The 22,021-nt window shown below is 35.2% G+C and overlaps 1 protein-coding gene across 1 annotated transcript in view; it reads left to right on the plus strand.

Annotated features, from left to right (window-relative positions):
- Window positions 1-22,021, plus strand: part of LOC142541640 (bidirectional sugar transporter SWEET17-like) — a 43,281-nt gene that overhangs the window by 20,893 nt on the left and 367 nt on the right. The window lies entirely within an intron of this gene.

A 22,021-nucleotide genomic window follows, 5' to 3' on the forward strand; every position in this document is an offset into this window, starting at 1 on the left:
AGGGCCAAACGACATTTTGTATCTAAGGTACATAAAACATATCACAAAAATGCATATGCACAACTTCTTTGGAACAAAAAAAATGGTCGATCTGTTAAACTGATCCAAGTTTGTGTTCCAAAAGAGCTAATCTCGTGTGGACCCAAGTAGGTATGAGTACCAATAGTTATTCCTCATTTGTGAACAGAACATAGAAACTGAACTAATTAAGAAGTCAGTCTGGTACTTGGATAGTGGATGTTCAAGGCACATGACTGGTAAAGCTAAATTGTTATCTAAACTAACTCAGTTTACTGGACCTAAGATTACTTTTGGAGATGCTTCTAAAGATAAAATTGTGGGTAAAAGTAAGCTTATCCATTGTTACATTATTAATGAAGATGTACTAATTGTTGAAAATATTAAATACAGTTTGATTAGCATAAGTCAACCGTGTGATAATGGCTATTCAATTGAGTTCCACAAACATATTTATATTGTCAAAGATGTTTCTGGATGCGTTATTATGACAGGTAACAGATGTGGAAATGCATACAAAATCGGTTGGACTATACAACCTAGTGAACAAATGTGCTTTATTGCTTCTAACTTACCAAAAAACCATTTTTGGCACAAGAGGTTAAACCATTTAATTTCAGAGCCATTGCAAATCCGAGTAAGAATGATTTGGTCATTGTTTTGACCAAAATAGAATTTTCCATGGATAAATTTTGTTCAACTTCTCAGTCTAAAAGCAAGTTAGGTCATCGTTTAAGAACAAATGGTGTAACTCTAGTTATTGTTGATGACTTTTCAAGGTTTACATTGGTATTCTTTTTAAAATCAAAAAATGAAACTACTGCTCAACTGATCAAGATTTTCAAAAACCTTTTAAATGAAAAATCAAAAGAGATTGACAAAATCAGATATGATATAAGAATTAAACTTTACAACCAAATTTTTCTACATTTTTCGAAAGTCATGGAATCAGGCATGAGTTCTTTGCAACTAGAACACCTCAACAAAATGGACTTGTTGAGAGCAGGAATAGAAATCTTAAATAGGCTACTAGAACAATGCTTGCTGATTCTGATATTTCTCAAAAGTTTTGGCGAGAGGCAGTGAAAACTTCATGTTATATTCAAAACATATCAATGATTAACAAGAAACATGACAAGACACCATATAAGATCTGACATGGCAAGCAACATGTGGCATCTTATTTAAAAATCTTTGTTGCAAATGTTTCATCCACAAAAAATGTAAAAATCATCTGACTGATTTTGACGCTAAGTTAAATGAGGGTATATTTCTTTCTTATTCTTCAATTACGAAGCTTATCGAGTATTTAACAAAAGAACTTTAAATGTTGAAGAATCAATGAAAATTGTTTTTGATGAACAGTGTATACGTAATAGTCAACTGATCCAGCTGATTTCAACAATCGATTTGAAGATATCAATCTCAAAGATGAGAGTGAAGATGAGGTCCATAATAACAAAAGGACACTTCAATCTCCATAGCCTGAGCTATTTGATAAATAGTTGAACAAGACGGTGTTCAAGTTTGCGGATACACAAAGAAAAATTGAAAATAAAATTGATGAGAACAAAAATGAAGTAAACCTAATTGATGCCAACAAAACCGAGTGCAAACAAACTGATTCAGTTCCGCATAACAACATTTATGAACCCAATTATAGATGAAACAAAGAATCACCAACCTGGCTTAGTAGTAGGTAACACATCTGCTCCAGTGAAAACTAGAGGACAAATGCTCAATTTATTTTTACACTATCTTTCATTTATAACATTGAACCTAAAAATATTGATGAAGCTTTAACTGAAAATAGTTGGATCGATGCTATTCAAGAAGAGCTAACTCACTTTACTAGAAATTCTATTTGGAACTTGGTTCCAAAATCTTCTCATCAATCAGTTATATGTACAAGATGAGTGTATATGAACAAACTCAATGAAGATTGCACAGTGGTAAGGAAAAAATAAAGAATAATTTCTCAAGGATTTAGGCACGAAGAAGGAATTGAATGTGATGAAACCTTTGCTCCAATAGCTAGACTGGAAGCTATGAGGACATTCCCTGCATTTTTCTCTTACTATAATTTCAAAGTTTATCAAATGGATGGAAAGAGAGCATTCTTGAATGTACAACTATAAGTAGAAGTTTATGTTGAAAAACCATCAGGTGTATCAACAATTTATTTTCTGATCATGTTTATATAATGAACAAATCTTTATATTGTCTGAAACAAGCTCAAGAGCTTGGTATGATACACTATCTAGGTATTTTATTGAACATGATTTTATTATAGGCACTGCTGATAAGACTCTATTTAAGTTTACTAAAAGAGATCATACTTTATTAGTGAAAATTTATGTCGATGACATTATTTTTGATTCAAATAACCTCGAACTATGTGAAATGTTTTCTAAGCTGATGCAGGACAAATTGAAATGAGCATGATGGGTGAACTAACATTCTTTCTTTGTCTGCAAGTGAAACAATTGGATAATGATATTCACATCAGTCAAACTAAGTACACAAATGAACTAATCAAGAAATATGGAATAGAAATATGTGGGATATCAGTTGAAGTAGGCGTGTATCGAGGTTTAATGGGTTCTTTATTGTACCTAACTATCAATCAACCTGATATTATATTTGTCCTCTATATGTGTGCTCGGTTTCAGTCTGAACCTTATCAATCTCCTTATTTAGCTGTCAAAAGAATTCTTAAATATCTTAAGGGAGAAAAAAATGTTGGACTATGGTATCATAAAGACTATTATTTCCATTTAGTTGGTTATTAAGATGCAGATTATTCTGGGTGCAAGCTTGATAGAAAACGTACCAGTGGATCATATCAGTTCTAGGAGACAGACTGATTTTTCAGTTTAGAAAAAAGAAAACTTCTGTAGAAACATCCACAACTGAAGCAGAGTACTTAGCTGATGGAAGCTACTGTGCCCCACTGCTCTGGATTCAACAACAGTTGAGAGATTATGAGATCATTGCACAAGAGTAATCAATATTTTGTGATAATACAAGTATCATAACGATCAACTACAATCCAATTCTACACTCTAGGACCAAACACATTATTGTCATACATCACTTCATTAGAGATCATACATTGAAGAAATATATAAGGCTAGAATATATCTCAACTGATCAACAAGCAGCGGCTATTTTCACCAAGCCACTACCGATGACCAAGTTTTATTACCTAAGAAATATTTTAGGGTTTATTGATTTATCTCAATGCTTAAGTTACAAGGAATATTGAGTTTTAAGAAGGTCAACTGATAATACAGAAGTAAGTTTACTGTGAACTCAACTGGAAGTCAGTTTAGTTCACTAAACTGAACTTTTGTACTTTTGGACAAACTGATATTATCATTTAGTAGAATGATTGTTAACTTAGTTTAATTCCTTACGCTTGAATAATCAGTTTTCCTAAAATCAGTATATAAATATTTCAAAAAAAAAAATTTAGTTCCAATGGCACGTATATTGTTAAAGGAAGTTCAAAAAGTCATCGTACATAAGTTCCTCAGTTTAACTCCTATATTGTTCCCTGTTCAAAGTGTTATCTGCATTTCTTTGTGCTTTTCGCTTCTTGATTCTCATATAGAAATCTTTTAAAATATGTTAGGATTTTCTTTCGAAATGACATCTTCTTCACTAGCTTAATATTAAATTCCATTTCTTTAGATTTCAATTCAATTTATACTAAGGAAGAAGAAGAAATCTCACGAGTTTTTTCGATTTTTAGAGTCATCCGAACTCAAAGAATTTCTTTCTAATGCTTCCTTGGATATCTTTGTGGTAAAGTTGCTCTATGAGAAAAGTTTTATGAATATCAATGATCACTCCCTGCTAATTGACAAGGGATTTTTTGCAGCCTTGTTTCAGTTAAATTCAGAAGGCATCACTAACTTTTATGGTATCTGTACTGCTGATTTGGACGAAATGAAATTGAAGTTCACTGCGTCGAGGTTTTTGGAATTCTTTTAAATGCAATAAAAACTCTCCACAAGCTTAGGATGCTCAATACATAGAGCATTTCGGCTTTGAGGCCAAAGGGCCAAGGCCTGACTACTTCACTTGCTAGTCTGTTAAAGGTAAAGAAGAAGATTGGAGAATAAATGGCTCAAGATAAGAAATCTAAGGCTGAGATGAGCAAATTCGATTTAGCCCCCAGGCCAAAAGCCAAGAGTAAGTTAATCACCTATGAAAGTGTTCATGATAAAGTAACTTTTCCACAAGTTAAGAAGGCCAGGACAACAAAGACTAAAGCAATTTCTACTCCAAGAAAACTAGCACCTTTGCCCTTTGATAAGGCAAGTGAGAAGAAGAAGAAATAAAATAAGGTTGAGGCGGAGAAAATTGATCCGAAATTTAACAAAAATGATATCAAGGCAGCTACTGCTAAGGAAACTGACTAGAAAGTTTCTACTAAATGTGTAGAAAATTTGACCTTGGTTGGGATAGCTTCTCCTCTGCGAACAATTGTTCCACCTAGCATTCTACAGGCAGCAAGGCCTAAAGGCGTGATTATCATGGATTGAATTGAGTACAAGTGATCTGGACAGGACTTAAGATTCTCTTCTAAAGGGACAAAAGGGAAATGAAAGGAAATATGGTTGACATTGATGATTCCAAACCACTATCTACAGTCCAAACTCAGATAGACCTATTAATGGAAGAGGTGAATGAGTACAAAACTGAATACTATGATGAATGGTCTCATTTTATAACAATCGTTACTTCTCGAAAACTGAAGAGGAATGAGACTTTTAAGAAGTTCATTGCTCTTGAGAAAATGGTGATGAAGGCTTTGAAAGCAATATCGATGGTTCATGCGTTGGAGAGGAGGGAATATTTCTTTAATGTAATGAAAATTAAGAAATTGACCTTGATTTGTAAAGAATTGAAGAGAAATTATGATTCGACCTATTCAACTGCCCACGATGATCGAGATACATTCACTCAGTTGAATGTATATTTGTGCTCACTGCAAATGAAAGTCATGTTCTGGGGGATGAACCAACAAGTCATTCCAATTGACAACAAGAGAAATATATCTACAAGGACTCTATTCATCTCGACTCTAACAAAACTGAACTGAATCAATAGGAACAACAAAAAAGGAATAATCAGATCCAACTCCAAATAAAATGATTCATTAAGATCAATCAGAAACAAGCCAAGCTGGAACATCATCCAGTTCGGATGTGCAGACTACTATTGATGAAATTTTGAAGACAGTAACTAAAAGAATTCTAGAAGGTCATCAAAAAGAAGTTTCAAAAAATAATTCATTTGTGATGAAAACCTAGGAACCAACGGAAGAATGTGTTCAAATTCAAGAAAAGACTATGGATAAGGAGATTTTTGGTCACATTGATTGATTTTTTGCTAAAACTGCTTCTAGTCCATCTATGGAAGTAATTGGCTTGTTGAGAACTGAAGAACAGTTGGAATTAGACACTGAAGAAGTGGAATTTGTGAGAGAAGTTGTTACTCTTGTTCAACTTTTTCCTTCTCTAGTTCAGCCTATGGAAGTTCAACTTACTGAAGTTGTAGTTCCTGAAAAATATTTCATGTCTGAAACTGTGAGGAATCATTGGCTCCGAACTCATCATTATTTGAAGAGTCAGTTGGAGTAGTAAAACAAACTGAAATCCAAGAAATTGGAACTGGAGTTGTTGAGTCAGTTGAGCAAATCGCAAACACTTCAGTACAACACGTTGATGTTGCTGAACCGAGATGTTAGTTGATCCTTTTCCTAATACAAAAGCTCATATTATTGCTGAATCACCAGAAATGGAGCTTGAATAATCTTGCAGCGGATGATATTCTTTCAAATGTTGAGAATCTCAAAGATAAAATGTTCAAGAACCTCTCAGGTCTATCTAAACAACACGTTGTTTATTCAACTAGATTTCATGAGAAAGAACCATGTTTCAACTTCACAACTTTCAAGTTCTCATGATACTATTACACAAAAAATGGATCTAGTACATGGCAACTTAAACTCAAAGACTGATTCATTTCACAACCAATTCCCTGTCGAATTCGAAACTATGTCAGTCAGATGAATTCAGTCGTACACATTCTAAAACAATATGTGGCTACCCTTGGTGTTGAAAAAATGGGGAAGACAGAAATAAATACAAGTATATTAAGTTTAAGGATAAATTTGCTTCAAATGAGTCGAAGACAAAAGGGTGAGCTTTTCAAAAAAAAAGAAGAGGTGACGTAGGAGATTGAGTTTTCCAAACATCCAGAAACAAACTTGCGTACATTTTAATTTCGATTTACCTTTTAGTTTACACAGCTAGTCCATTATTTGAACTATTCTAATATGTCAGTTTGGCTTTTTCCCCATATATTTTGTTAGCCAATTTACACTGGCAATTGAGAATACCAAGTTCTGTTTCTAACAAGACTGATTTATTATTGAAGAAAGAAATTTTATGTAACATTTATTCAACTCCCTGCTAATTACTTCAACCAATACTATCAGCCATAATTTGATAAAGTCGTAAAATATTATTAAAATAAATATTTTATTTACATAAGAGTCAATAAAGCTCAAGTCACAAGTTTCCTCACTGGGTACCTACTCTAACAATCTCCAACTTGCCCTGTGACCAACTACCCATAGATTTCAAATTCATTGGTTCACGATGCTTTTCAAACAATGATCCTGGTAGGGGCTTCGTCAGTGGATCAGCAACGTTATCTGCATAGACTACTCTCTCTACTGATATGTCTCCTCTACCCACAGTCTCCCAGATTATGTGAAAATTCCTCCGTATATGTTTGTATCTCTGATGAGACCTCGGTTCATTTGCTTGCGCAAAGGTACCGGTGTTGTCGCAGTATAGCGGGACTAGATCATCTTCTTGAAAAATGCCACCCAACTATTGAAATAAATGCATCATCCAAAAAGTCTCTTTTGATTCAGTTGATACAGCTATGTATTCGGCCTCAATGGAGCCTTGTTTGGATTCTTCCAAAATACATCACCACCATTGATGTTGAATGCAAATCCAGATATTGATTTTGAATCATCCATATCTGATTATAAGCTAGAATCAGTATAGCCTTCCAATTTTAATTATCCACTCCCGTAAACTAAGAAAAAATTCTTAGTTCTTCTTAAGTATGTAAGAATGTCCTTCACAACTTTCCAAATCAATGGACCAGGATTTGTCTATTAATATCTATTTGCAACACTCAATGAAAATGAAATATAAGGTCGTGTAGATATCATACCATATATTATACTACATAGTGTAGACACATATGGGATGCGACTCAGGGTTTCAATCTCATCTTCAGTCTTAAGGCACATTGAGATAAAGTCACACCATGACACATTGGGAAATATCCTTTCTTAGACTCCTCCACAAACAATCTTCTCAGTATTATATCCATATATCCCTACATATTTGTATTTCTTGATATATAAAATGTTTCACCCATATCTTTTTTGGAGAATTTACTAGCTAATCATATTTTAGTTGACATCAACATCTCCACATCATGGTTCCTCAAGGTTTTTAACAAAATCAAACTCCCACTAACCTTTTGTGTACACATGGTTCCTCAGGGTTTTTAACAAAATCAAACTCTTTGGCAGTGTTTTCAAATATGAGGTTCCAGCCCTTGACGTCTATTTGAGTCCATCGATGGATATCTGAAATTTACATAATTTATGCTCACTTCATACTGATTTGAATTATTCAAGTTGAGACATGTAAATTTCTTCCTTAATGTCATCATTAAAGAATGTTTTCTTCACATTCATCTACCATATTTAATATGCATACCTTGATTCTATGAGTAGCAATATCCTAATAGACTTGAACATTGTGAATGGAGAAAAGGTTTTCTCATAGTCAATACATTTCCTTTGAGTATATCTTTTTGCTACCAATCTCGCTCTAAAGGTCATTTCCTTGCCATCCGTCCCAAGTTTCCTTTTGGATCACCTAGGAGATTGTGTTTCTTCAATTGGCCATTGGGGTGTGGTTTCTATGATTTATAAGTTGGTCGTTCACGAATCTCTTCGTGTTATATCATTTCGTCTTTTTTTCCAATAGAAACTCCTTCTAAGAAGGTGAAATTCCTTAAAATAAACACTTTTGTTTCTTTGGAATCATAGAAATAATATCCAATAGAATTTTTTGGATATCCCACAAAGTATGACAAATTGGCTCTACAATCCAATTTATCTCGCATTGTCTATTTCACATAAGTAGGATATCCCCATGTTCTTCTTAAGAAAGAATATTTGGGCGGCTTTTCCATCCATATAACATGTGAAGTTAATCTCATCATTGATCGAACCATGTCTATCAACGTCTGGTTTATACGTTCTGACACACCGTTCATCTGTGATGTGGAAAGTGCGCCTACTATGTGAGAATCTGATTCTCACTAAGGTAGTCTTGATATTCAGTACTTAAGTATTGTCCATATCGATCAGATCGAAGTGTATTAACATTATTTCTTAACTGTTTAGCTACACTAATTCTGAATTCTTCAAACTTTTCAAAGACTTCAGACTTGTATTTCATTAGATACACATAAACATACTTCAAGAAGTCATCAATAAAGCTAATGAAGTATCACAAGCCATATCTCGTCTTAACACTTAGCGGGCCACATACATCTGTATGGATCAACTCCAATAGTTCATGTGCACGTTCCAATTTCCCTGGGAAAGGGGCTTTAGTCATCTTTCTTTTCAGACATGACTCACATGTTTCAAAAGAGTTTATCTATGAAATTTCAAACATGCCATCTCCCACTAGCTTCTGCATCATTCTTTGAGAAATATATAATAGCTTAGTATGTCACAAGTGTTCTTGATTTAGTGTATCTTGTTTTGTTTAGTTTGTTGTTGAAATCGTTTGGACATTCACTTATCATTGTCAAAACATTTATGACCCACATATTTTCTTATATCTAGAATTTTTGCAGTGAAACAAACATGTTCTGAGTATCGGGCTGGGTCCATTAAGTATCCTTTGGAATTGCATCTTATTGAGCTTGTTATTCTTGTAAGGGGAATGACGTTTTTTTACCTTGTAGGCCATTTTTTATCCTCATGAAAAGCCCACTTAGAAAACATCATTTTCCTTCTTTGTGGCGGCCTCATAAGTCGTAAGAATATTGAGTAGCCCTTCAAGGCTAGTCTCTATTTATTCATGGTGAAGTTCATCGTGAACCCATTCATATGAGTAAGAGATTGCCAACAAGATGATGTCATCATGTAACTCGTTGGAAATCATCAATTCCAGGCCCACCACCTTATCAATAAGTCCAATCATATGTACACCACGCTCATCGGTTGGAACTCCATCTTGCATGCGTGTATTCACGAGTTCTTTGAAAGTAGTGTGCATCACTGTACGAGTTTCAGCACCATCTAAACTTTATATATGCATTCAAATGTCAACAACATTCATTATTTCCTCAAACTATCCCCACAATTCATTTGTATAGAAGCGAGCATATTATACTTTACCTTGCATACCATGTCCCACCATCTCGAATACTTCGCCAATTCAACAAGACTACCATTAATGTATATGTCATTTTCTTCGAATTCAGAACAATTTTTCTCAGTCGATCTTCAAAATTAGAGTTCAGTTAGCTTGTTTTAATAAAGAATAACATAATTGGATTACGTGATGAAATATTAAATATACTGAATATGAAACAGATAATCATTGCTGACTATTTTAAAATATTTTATAAGACATAAAATATGAACTTTTGAAATTGTCTCCCACTATTTTGAAATTTTCACCATCGTTTGATGAAAACTGGAAATTCAATTTCCTTATTAAATACATAAGGTTCAATTACTAAATTATGATATTGAATAATATCAGTTAATCATAATTTCTAAAAAAATAAAGCACAATTATAACCCCTTACAACCCTCACGTATTGTTGCCTTACGTTTGATGAGGGCCCAATAATAAGATCCTTTTTCTCTTCACGCGTCAAGACGGACTCATGAATGTTGAACTTTAGTGGACAGTAGTCATGAGATACCCCAATAATATGAGCCAAAATTATGAGAGTACCACGTAGTTCACATCATGTTTTTCAATAGAAGTCACAGCTTTTCGTTAATTTTCTTTTTAATGGGCCTGATTTAAATTTTAAATCTTATCCACAACGAGATATTTTAATTTTGAAAATTTGTCTTATCATTAGTTTTAAAATCTTGTGTCATGTTTGTATATATGTTTTTCGAATTTATATAACTCTTGTTATTATATAATAATAACACACATATATATTATGTATAATATATCACATGCATTATAAATAATAAAAGATGATCGATAAATGAGAGCCGATTGATCTATATGAGCCATATATGATTCCATATCCAAAAAAAACTTAGGTAAATGAAGATATGCAAATGCAATATTACATAACCTGCCAATTCTTTTTACATGTCTTCGGTATTCAAAAATATTTATGATCTGGGCCATCCATCATTAATCTTGATATCTCACTAAATCTAATATTTACATTAAATTTCCAAGATACATTAGAAAACAAATTTAAGGGGTGGGAATGATCATACTATGCTCACTTATAATAATTATCAAATATTTTGAATTTTTTTGTAAAATATCATAACATAAACCTAAAAATTGGTCATGGCTCTCGATCATCTTTTTACCATATAATATCAAATATTATATAAACCATAATATCAAATACTATCAATAAATCTTGTATCTTACAAATATGTCACTAATCATCATAATTAAGATTAAATTGAATATTAAATAAACAACTTTATTTAATCATCTAATTTATCGGTAATAAAATTTCTTGTAAAACAAATTTTAGCATAAATAATAAAAGTCATTTTTAGATTATTTATTTGATAAGAAAATTCCATGATTTTGTTAAAAATATTTACACTAACAAAATTATCTAATTTTCATAAAATTTCAACTTTGGCCCATAAATTTGAAAAATTATAAAATTGTATATAATACAAATTTGTCGAGCCCATGGGACAGGTTCCGCTCGAGATCATCTCAGACATCCTTGCTTTATGTCTACCCGCTGCCCGGCTCTTCCCGAAATCTTTTGGCAGCTTCCGGCAGGCAGAGTTGTTTTGCGAACAGGCAGCGCACTGCTCTGCGCGAAACAACTCCCGAAATAAAATTTTTTTTAATTTTAAAACAAATTTGGGCAGTGGCTACTATCCAAATCTGCAGCACGCACACATGTTCATCCCGTAACTGTTACGAGCCGAATGCGCATAAATTTGTTCAACAAGATTTAAACAAAAAGTCATGTGATTGAGAAACATTGGCTCTGATACCACTGTTGGAATACCTTTTTCTCATACCCAAGATGCAGCAGAAGTTTAAATTTTTGGTTTTGACGTTTAAAACGTTTCTTAGGCATTGTATGATTTAAATAAATATTAATATGGTGTTTAGTTTAACTTACCTTTGCATATACAATATTAGCTTCGAATATTCCGTGTTTTATGCATATATGGCTATTCTTACAAATACTTACGAACGGATAAACTCCTTTATTCGATCGTCTAATCAAGTCCACAATCAAAAATAGAATTCTTCGTCAAGATTGCACTAGAAATCTAAACAAAATTTGTGTCGAGATTGGACCGAGCGGAATTTCAGAAATCCGATGGCGATATAGTGAAAAGATATGGGGACCCAGATGCTAACTCATCTTCTTAAATCATCTTTGGGATTAAAGAGATCAATTAAATAATCTATGTCGAATTTTTTTTAAATACACAAGTGTACAATTGTAACAACATGTGATAATCAATCTTATTTTATTCTATTTAAACATCAAGATCAAATGTGATATCTACCAAATGATTCAAGATAAAACATTTGTTCAAACTACAATCATACAAACTAGGTTTCAACCACTATATCAAGTGATGAAAATCAACTCTACTTCTGGATCCGGATCTCCACTCTAATCTCAATCTCTCATCCTCTTCTCGACCCTGATCCTGTCCCACCTGTTGTCATGCACACATACAAACACAACAACAGCCGAATAACTCCGGTGAGAAATATAATCCCAGTACAAACAATGTATACATGCCTTTCATATAAACATATATAAAAGCATATAACAGTAATCAATATCATGTATCTTAATCTGAAAAACACCTCGACTCTTATCTAGGGATCCCGGTTCGAATAAGAATGCAACAGTCTCCCACCTACTCTTCCCAGCTAGATGGTTGTACGTATTTATTCCCAGAATTTGGCCTTCTATATCGAATCTCTACAATAAGAGTCGATCAACTCCTAAGCACATCGATATAAACCAAATGTCCAGTGACTTTGGCACCTCTGCCAAAGACATGGCACATCTGCGAAAGACTCTATGCATGCTTTGCTATAATTCAATAGACTAAGCATATCAATCTCAAGAATTGCAAATACATCAAAGCAATTACAAGAAAATATGTGATTTTGGGAAACTCAAGCTATCTTTTACTCGAGTTGTATCTTCCCGGTTTAACATTGATTTATACCTTTCTTTTCTCGGGGTTTGGCATTGTTTTGTCTTTGAAATCTTCAATACCAATCTGGAATGACATTCGAGAAGTACAACATCAATATACAACTCAATTCAAGATAGGATTTGATCAATCTCAATCTAATTCTGTTTCGACGGGATAACGACGCAATCTCGAAATACCGGTAATACAATATCAATAGATACCAATCTCAACAACTCATAATCATAACAAACATAAGCTGATATTCTCAAAATCTGTATAATCTCAATCAAATCAAATCTGGAAAATGATAACAATTTCATATAGTGTCCGTTCCTCGATCCGGTTTCGATTACACGATTATCACAATTTCAGGAACACATAATATAGATCAAATTATGATTCCCCCAACATGAAGTTTTCCAACCATAAAAGAAAGTAGTAAAACTTACGTCCTTTTAAAGTATTTGATGAGAGAAATACAATAATAAACTTAGATTGAAAATCGGACGGTCGGATCTTGTATGCATGGCAAGGACAAGTGGCTTTTTTTTCATACTGCACGTCTCGCGCATATGCGCGTCCCTCAATGGCGCATATGCGCGAGACCTAATGTCTCGACGCATAACAATTCAACTGATCGCGCATATACGCGCCCTGTCCTCGCGCATATGCACGAGACCTACTGTCTCGGCACTTGAATATTTATCATGCCCGCGCATATGCGTGAGGTATTTTGCCTCGGCACTTGCTACTCGCGCATATGCGCGCCCCTCCGCCGCGCATGTGCGCGAAGTCTGCTGGAATAATATTCACAATACACCATGCTTCCCAATTTCTTGTCTCGGAGTGGTCCTTCTATATTACATCAATTCATCAATTAATAATCTCGGATTAACAGGATAAAATCTCGGGCATTACAATTATCCCCCTCTGAGACACGATTTCGTCCCCGAAATCATAGGCAATCAAAGCATATAAGATACGCAGATATAACAGAAGCTAAATAAGAAACTCACCTCAATGAAATAACTCTGAAAATTTCTGTTTCATCTCCGATTCAGTTTCCCAAGTAGCTTCTTCAATGCCATGACGACTCCACTGAACTTTTACAAGCGGAATAGTCTTCGTTCGGAGCTGCTTTTCTTTGTGATCTAGAATCTGGATTGGTTTTTCAAAATAACTCAGAGTTTCATCAAGTTCTGCCTCGTCTGGCTGAAGAACATGAGAAGCATCAGGAAGATATTTTCACAGCATAGACACATGAAAGACATCATGTATACTAGATAGAGAAGGAGGAATAGCGAGTCGATAGGCACGAGTACCTATCTTTTCCAGAATCTCATTTGGCCCAATATAGTGTGGAGATAATTTCCCTCGTTTGCCAAATCTGACAATTCCTCTGAAAGGAGAAATCTTTAGAAATACTCTATCTCCTTGCTCAAATTCTAACGGTTGACATCGAATATCTGCATATTTGGCCTGTCTATCCTGGGCTGTTTTATTCTCTGCTGAATCAGCTTCACTTTCTCAGTCATATCTCGAATCATATCAGGTCCAAGTTCAGGTACTTCAGATATCTCATCCCAATAGAGAGGGGATCTGCACTTGTTGCCATACAACGCTTCAAACGGAGCCATCTCTATACTCATCTGATAGCTGTTGTTTTACGAAAATTCAATGAGTGACAAAGAATCTTGCCAACTAGCGCCAACGTCTGGCACTACAGCTCCCAGCATATCTTCCAATGTTTGGATAGTCCGCTCTGACTGTCCGTCTATCTGAGGATGATATGCAGTACTCAAATGCAATTTCGTACCTAGAGCTTGTTGCAAACTGTGCCAAAAGTGTGAAGTAAATCGAGGATCACGATCTGATACTATATACTTCGGCACACCATGCAATCTGACCACTTCTTTGACATAAATCTCTGCCATCTGGTCATGTCTGTACGTCATTCTGTAAGGAATAAAACATGCTGATTTGGTCAACCTGTCAATAACGACCCAAATTGCATCGCAACCTCGGGAGGATCGTGGTAGCTTCGTAACAAAATCCATGGAAATGTGATCCCATTTCTATTCTGGAATAGATAAGCTATGCAACAAACCTCCTGGTTTCTTCCTTTCTGCTTTCTCCTGTTGGAAATTCAAACATCTAGATACAAACTCTGCAATATCTGATTTCATCTATTTCCACCAAAACTGTTTCTTTAGATGATTGTGCATCCTTCTGCCACCAGGATGAATGCGAAAACGACTACAGTGCGCTTCTGTCAAAATCTGCTGTTTCAAACCTGAAACATCTTGCACAACAAGACAATTATTCACATATAACAGATCATCACGAACCTGATATTCTAATCGATGCCCCGATCTGACCATCGCAATCGAGTTCTGAACATTCTGATCAACTTTCTGTGCTTCTTTAATTCGAAAAATCAACTCTGGTTCAACTTGAATAGCATAAAGTCTCAGAGGTTGACAATCTGTCTCAAATATTAATCCAGAAAGACAAGTGCATCAGCTGCTGCATTTGACTTCCCCGGATAATATTTGATTTCACAATCAAAATCTTTCCATAAATCAAGCCATCTACGTTGTCTCATATTCAATTCTGACTGTGAAAATAGATATTTCAAACTCTTGTGATCAGAATAAATCTCAAATTTCTCACCATATAAATAGTGTCTCTAGATCTTCAATGCAAATACGATGGCAGCCAATTCAAGATCATGAATCGGGTAGCGAGTCTCATGTGGTTTCAATTGTCTGGAGCCATAGGCAATAACATGTCCTCGCTGCATCAAAACACAACATATTCCTCTGTGAGAATCATCACAATAAACAACAAAATCACCAGTACCTGACGGGATAGTCAACAGCGGAACATTGGTTAATCTCTTCTTCAATTCCAGAAAACTAGATTCACAAGCCTCTGACCAAACAAAAGGGGCATTCTTCTGAGTCAGCTGGGTAATCAGCTTAGCAATACTGGAAAAATCTTTAATAAATCGACGATAATAGCCAGCTAAACCCATAAAACTGCGTATCTCTGGCACTGATGTCGGTCTAGGCCAACTGATCACAGCCTCAACTTTGCTAAGATCAACAGAAATACCATTTTCAGATATAATGTTTCCAAAAATACAACTTGTCTCAGCCAAAATTCACATTTAGACAGCTTTGCATACAATTTCTCAGTTCTCAGAATTTTCAATACAGTTCTTAAATGCTCAGCATGATCAATCATATTCTTTGAATAAATCAGAATATCATCAATAAAGATAATCACGAAATCATCAAGATATTTCTGAAATATACGGTTCATCAATCCCATAAATACAGCTGGAGCATTCATTAAACCAAACGGCATGACTATAAACTCATAATGGCCATACCTGGTTCTGAAAGCTGTCTTCGAGATATCAGAATCTCTGACTCTCAACTGATGATATCCAGATCTCAGATCGATCTTCTTCCTGGAAAACAGTACTGGAGCATCCCAAGGAGAAACACTCGGTCTAATGTAACCCTTGGCTAGTAAATCTTCTAGCTGCTCTTTCAATCCTTTCAGTTCAATCGGTGCCATTCTGTATGGAATTTTAGAAATGGTTACTGTACCTGGTATCAATTCGATGCTGAAATCTATTTCTCGGATTGGAGGCAAACCCGGAATCTCATCTGAAAATACATCAGCAAACTCACATACCACTGGCAAATCTGCCAATGACGGACTCGATTTCAGTACATCTACTGAATACACAAGGAATCCCTCTGCTCCTTTCTGTAATAATCGAGTCATGGACAAAACAGATATCAAAGGAATTCGATCTCTGGAACCTTTATCGTAAAATTTCCTTTCATCAGCCATCTCAGGTCTGAATTTTACAATTTTCTGGAAACAATCTACGGTAGCTCTGTACTTGGTCAGCATAACAATACCGATAATGCAGTCAAAATCAAACAAATCAAGTATAATAGAATCTAACTCAATCTCATTCCCATCATACTGCAGTATACAATGTTAAACAGACTTCACTGATATAAGACCTCTCCCCAAAGGTGAAGAGACAAATACTACAGTAGATAATGACTCAACAGGCAAATCATGAATCAATGCAAATCGCTCAGATATAAAAGTATGAGATGCACCGGTATCAATCAATACATAAGCAGGATAACCACAAAGAGAACAGTTACCTGCAATAATATCATCAGGTGTTTCCTGTGCCTGTTCTTCAGTCAATGCAAACACTCTGGCCTGCTGTCTCAGAGGCTGGCTAACAGTCTGGCTTCCTCCTGGCCTCGGCTGTGACTGAGTAGTAGGTGGCTGAAAAGAGTGAACAGCAGATGATCGTCTATTAGTCTGAGCAACTAATCCAGATGATTTTGCTCCCTAGGATCGTTGAGAACCTCGCTGTGGACAGACTCTGGCAAAATGTCCTTGCTGTCGACAGATATTGCAACTACCAAACACTCCTTGGCATTGCTCTGTGGGATGTCTTCCTCCCCAAGTTCTGCAATAGACCCCTGTGTAACTCTGGTTCTGTCGTGAACCACTGGAACTAGATGAACTACTACCAGACCTCTTAAACTGTTTCCCTCGAGCTTTCAGATTATCTTTCTTTCCATTGCTGCTACCACCACTATCAAATCTGGGAGGGGGTGGGTGGAACTGAGCTGAGGGTTGTTGCTGTTTCGGTGATGGAGCAACATACGAAGCTCCTTTCTGCCTGATCAGGCCCGCTTCCACTCCTTTTGCTCTATTCAAAGCATCAGCAAATTTATTTGGTCGCCCTGCATTTATCAGCGTAAAGATCTCGGGTTCAGCCCATTAATGAACTGATCAGCCACTGCTTCATCATTCTCAGCAACATGAGGAGCAAATCGTAGCTAGGTAGAGAATTTGACCACATATTCTTCAATATTCAGATGACCCTGTCTCAGATTAGCAAACTATGCACCCTTGTCTTTTCTGTACGATACTGGGAAGAATCGTTGATAGAACTCTGTTTTAAAGATATTCTAAGTAATAATTGTACCTTGATGCTCCAACGGTCTTTTAGTCGAGAGCCACCAGCTTTTTGCAACATCGTGTAGTTGATGCCCAATCAGTCTAACTCTTCGTTCATCTGTGTAATCAAGTGAGTCAAACAGCATTTCAATATCATCAAGCCAACTCTCACAGTCAATAGAATTCTCAGTGCCCTTCAAGGTTGGCGGTTTGAACGACTGAAATCTCTTCAGCAGTGTTTCCATGGGTGTCGCTGTAACATCCATTGGATTAGTAGAAGTACTACCCTGTTCTGGGATTCTTCGAGGAGGCTTATGTGATTATCAAAAGGGTTAGTAACCAAATTTAACAAATCTGTCTCAGTCCTCTACTAATCATCATACCTCTGATCAAGAATTGGTTCTGATTCATTTGTCAATAATACACGTTTCCAATCAGATCAGATAATCAGGTAAACATGTATTTTCAAAAGCAATAAAACATGCTGTGATGCTAGCATGAAATAAAACTCAATCTACCCCACTCACTCGCTTCTATCCCAGTCTAAGGGACATACAGCTCTGATACCACCTGTTGTGGGGACCCGGATGCTAACTCATTTTCTTAAATCATCTTTGGGATTAAAGGGATCAAATAAATAATCTAGGTCGATTTTTTTAAAAATAGACAAGTGTACAATTGTAACAACATGTGATAATCAATCTTATTTTATTCTATTTAAACATCAAGATCAAATGTAATATCTACCAAATGATTCAAGATACAAAATTTGTTCAAACTACAATCATACAAACTAGGTTTCAACCACCATATCAAGTGATGAAAATCAACTCTACTTCTAGATCCGGATCTCCACTCTAATCTCAATTTCTCATCCTCTTCTCGACCCTGATCATGTCCTACCTGTTATCATGCACAGATACAAACACAACAACAGCCGGATAACTCCGGTGAGAAATATATTCCCAGTACAAACAACGTATACATGGCTTTCATATAAACATATATAAAAGCATAGAACAGTAATCAATAGCATGTATCCTAATATGAAAAACACGAATCGATATAAAGTTGTAAATCAAACTCTTTGACTCTTAATTTCTGACTCGACTCTTATCTAGGGATCCCGGTCCGAATAAGAACGCAACAGTCTCCCACCTACTCTTCCCAGCTAGATGGTTGTACGTTCTTATTCCCAAACTTTGACCTTCTATATCGAATCTCTACAATAGGAGTCGATCTACTCCTAAGCACATCGATATAAACCAAATGTCCAGTGACTTGGCACCTCTGCCAAAGACATGGCACATCTGCCAAAGACTCTATGCATGCTTTGCTATAACTCAATAGACTAAGCATATCAATCTCAAGAATTGGAAATACATCAAAGCAATTACAAGAAAATATGTGATTTTGGGAAACTCAAGCTATCTCTTACTCGAGTTGTATCTTCCCGGTTTAACATTGATTTACACCTTTCCTTTCTCGTGGTTTGGCTTTGTTTTGTCTTGGAAATATTCAATATCAATCTGGAATGACACTCGAGAAGTACAACATCAATATATAACTCAATTCAAGACATGATTTGATCAATCTCAATCTAACTCTGTTTCGACGGCATAACGGCGCAATCTCGAAATACTGGCAATACAATATCAATAGATACCAATCTCAACAACTCATAATCATAACAAACATAAGCTGATATTCTCAAAATCTGTATAATCTCAATCAAATCAAATCTGGAAAATGATAACAATTTCATACGGTGTCCGTTCCTCGATTCGGTTTCGATTACACAATTATCACAATTTCAAGAACACATAATATAGATCAAATTATGATTCTCCCAACATCAAGTTTTCCAACCATAAAAGAAAATAGTAAAACTTACGTCTTTTTGAAGTCTTTGATGAAAGAAACACAATACTAAACTCAGATTGAAAATCGGACGGTCGGATCTTGTGCAAATCAAATTCAAAAATGTAAAGAAGCTTGAGAATTCTGAAATGGAGTCTCGGTTCCTTTCTTTTTGAAAATTCTGAAGGAAGAATGATAATTGTTTATCTCTTATATGCATGGCAAGAACAAGTGGCTTGTTTTTCATACTGCACGTCTCGCGCATATGCGCGTCCCTCAATAGCACATATGCGCGAGACTGACTGTCTCGACGCATAACAATTCATATGCGCGCCCTGTCCTCGCGCATATGCGCGAGACTTACTGTCTCGGCACTTGAATATTTAACATGCTCGCGCATATGCGCGAGGTCTTCTGCCTCTGCACTTGCTACTCGCGTATATGCGCGCCTCTCCGCCGCGCATGTGCGCGAAGTTCGCTGGAATAATACTCACAGTATACCATGCTTCCCAATTTCTTGTCTCGGTGTGGTCCTTTTATAATTACATTAATTCATCAATTAATAATCTCGGATTAACAGGATAAAATCTCGGGCATTACAAAAAAAGCGGTCGAAAATTTTCTCCATCAAAAACAGGACTGGACGAAATTTTCTTAGGGGCAGAGAGAGAGAGAAATTTTATGGAGAAATTTTGTTTGCAAAGAGTTGTGTTATTTAATAAAACTCTTAATAAAATATTTATAAATTTTAATTCCTGATCTAATCAAGAATCCTACTTGAATCAGGATATAGTAATTCCATTATTTAAAATCTCTTATAGATATATTTTCTACTTTTTAAAATACTATGCATAACTAATTCATTATTAACTACGATCAACGATCAAAATGCCGATGTATCGATGATATAAATTTCGTTCACTTAATGAAAAATAAAAATTTCAAAGGACAAAATTTTCCACTAATCGATTTTTGGCAGATGGAAATTTTGTGAACTCCTTCACTAAAACAGATATTCCACTCTCTTAACTTAATTAACTATTAAGTTAACTTCCGCATCTTTCATTATATGGAATCAACTTATAAACTCATAAAATCACATATAATATTTTCACCCGTAGACGAGCGGTGAATCCTTGACTATAATGCATTGGCTCTTACGTATTTTGAAATAACACCCAACATCGCCACCTGATGACTCTTAATGGAGTCGGTAATGAATCAAAGTGCATGTCAGCACATAGATCCTCTACGTTGTCCCGGGTTAAAACATTAATAATTTACAACCATAACCACATACTATTTTACTAGATTAGTGTTATTCACTTGGATAGTGCGATCGATAGTTGTTGAATGCATCATCAAATGATCACCCACTTGTACGAATAGACATCTTCATGTCTTTACTAATGAAACATCTCGTTTATATCACAGATGCTAGTCTCAACCTAAATCGACATTTTTTATCCTTATTTTAGGTGGTTGAATCGATTAGGAACCTGTTTTTTTGAAATGAAATGGATTAGGAAGCTGTTTAGAATATACAATATGCTTCCTAATGAGCTTCATGATCTTATGTTGAGAGACAAACCTAATGATACATATAATATATTCAAGGTCTTTATCAATCTAGCTTTCATGGATATATAAGTAAAATAAATGTCATAATTGGATAAAATCGTAAACTATTAATAAAATAAAGATTGTTTGTACATTAGAGTCAATAAAACTCAAGTCAAAAATTGATTCGTTGAACACCTACTTTAACATCAATAATATTACCTACTCGAGTTAGATTCAATGATTATCATTGATTCACAAAAAAAAAAATTATGAGGAGTCAAAGGTGACCCCCGTATATTTGGACAAAGATAATCATAAAATCTATTGAGAGGCTATTTTATCAATCGTACAATCTCATTGACCTATGGCAGGACGGACACATATGGCTTGATAAATATATCAGGTTTTTCTTCCTTACATATATAGTACGATGTGATTTTTTCAAGGTGTTGTGCTCCTCAATCTTTTTCCTTACTGACCTAATTAAATTTGATAGCTTTTAATAATTTGTCGTATAGGTAAGGCTCGTCGAGTTATCTCGTTCAACCAAACAGACCGATTGATTTGTCAATTTTCTAGCCCATCCAAATAATGGGTAGCCCACCTCGGCCTGCCAAATGGTTGGTTTTGACGAGTTGTTGGTTAACACGTCCAACCGTCAAATATAACTAAAAATTGACGGATTGACCAGTCCAACCCTGCCAAATAGGAGGTTGAGTTGGTAATATCCCAACAAGCCCAAATGAAGGGTCGACCTACCTCGCCATGCCAAATAGCAGGTTGGGACGGGTTGTGGGCTGGTCCGTCCTACTGATCAATTTTGACAATTCTGGTTTTTAATATATGTAATTATGTCTAAATAAAATCAAAATAAATATACTAAAGAAGTAATTATTTTTTCTTTCAATGTATATTTTCTTAAAAGTATTTCCTTTTCTTTCCTTTTATTTTATAACATATGAAATTTTTTGATTAGGTGACATTAAAAATATCAATTTTTACTTTATATTTATAAAATATTAC

Source organism: Primulina tabacum, chromosome 4, assembly GCF_025594145.1.
Source record: "Primulina tabacum isolate GXHZ01 chromosome 4, ASM2559414v2, whole genome shotgun sequence".
Classification (NCBI taxonomy): domain Eukaryota; kingdom Viridiplantae; phylum Streptophyta; class Magnoliopsida; order Lamiales; family Gesneriaceae; genus Primulina; species Primulina tabacum.